This window comes from Sipha flava, unplaced genomic scaffold, assembly GCF_003268045.1.
Source record: "Sipha flava isolate LNK unplaced genomic scaffold, YSA_version1 173_pilon_pilon, whole genome shotgun sequence".
NCBI lineage: Eukaryota > Metazoa > Arthropoda > Insecta > Hemiptera > Aphididae > Sipha > Sipha flava.
Window position 1 is genome coordinate 966,386 of NW_020271974.1, and position 1,704 is coordinate 968,089.

Below are 1,704 nucleotides of genomic sequence, written 5' to 3' on the forward strand. Positions count from 1 at the left end.
TGCTAAGCAAATTGCGCCTGTTGAAACATTACGAGTACATAGTAACAAACTAATAAAACAGCCTTGTGTTCGCGCCAACATGGCATGATCTTTGTGTTGCTGCGTTATCATTTTCGTGTGATGCGTAGCGGTGCGTTGCGTATCCATTGTCGACGGCGGCGATGAGCCTCCGTGTGCGACCGGCAGGATACGTAATCGCATGTTCGTTATTGCACTTTTTCAAGTTTTTTTTCGGCTATGTTTAAGTAAAAGTCAAGTTCTTAGTGCCACGAAATTTCGTTAATTTCTCATGTTTTTTAGTTTATTCTGGTGGCACTGAGGCATTCATCTTCATTTTTGGTGTTCGGCTGCCATAGCCTTCGTGGCGAACGTCGTCGGCGCGATCGCTCACTTGCTTTTGCGTGTTCACACAGAAGTTCGTCATTTGTCAGTTTTTGTAAAATTCACGTTTTTTTTTACATTCATCTGGTTGCTTTCATTCGTCGGTCGCACGTACCGGGCTGTGACATTTTTCATTTTGCATCATTTTTAAACATTAAGGTGTACCGTCTTAGGCAATTGTCATCACAGTTCTGGTACGGTCGCGTTGGCAAGAAATCCGCCATCCAACAATTACAGTCACACGATGTGAGTATTGGTCGACCATATTTGTGTTCATTGTTGTACAAAGGCCGACGGGCCTTGCTGTCATAGGCATAGTTAGTATAATATGCATTGTTACCATTTTTTATACATATACATTTTTTTTTACAAATTATTATTATTATTGGTGTGCCGTGGTGTGGGCCACAGTATTATTATTATAATTTATTTTTATCGTATTTATATATATTAACACTGCGGTGTACCGATGTAGGCGAATTAATATTACTATTATTCTCGTTTGATTACTTGCAGTCTAATATTCATTATTTATTTATTATTCATTAATTATTTATTTTTTTTATTATTACAAAATTAAAATTTATTAATTTATTGTTATTTGTCTTCAATTGCCGAATAAGTAAACCCATTATTGTTGGGCATTTGCCACTCCAACATCTTGCTGTGTTGTAAAGAAAAATTCATACGAAATTCGGTTGTTCCTGGTGGTGCTTTTGCCATTCCAACATCCAACACGATATCTTCGAGTCCGTGTCGCGCCTCCTGAACGCCATGCTGCTCATCGTTTTGTGATCTCGGCAATTGGTCAACGATCTGAATTGCTTACAGGTTGAAGGCATAATTTTTCGAAATAAAAACTTGAACATGGTCGGTCATTGAATTTGATAACAGGGCGAAACAAAATGTTACCCGTGTTTGAGCAGTTAAAATATACATTATTTACTACTTGCAATTAATTTGTTATAAATTAATTATATGAAACTGTTTTATTATTTATTTTATGATAGTTATTTATCCATTGATTTGACTGACTGATTAAAGTTAATATATTTAAAAATTCCGTTTTTTTTTTTTTAATTATTAAATATTTAAAATGTTATAATTCAAATTATAAAAATAAATGTATTATTTAATAAAAAAAAAAATTAATGATATAGAAATAAAATTTAAAAATCAGGTTTAATCGGTCTTCAAAAAGGAAATACAACTATTAAATATGCATTCTGCCGCATATTATTATTTGAATGCTGCAGTTGAATTTGTTATAATTAGAGCCCGAAACTCTATGATCTAAAAATTTATAAAAAATGCATAAATATA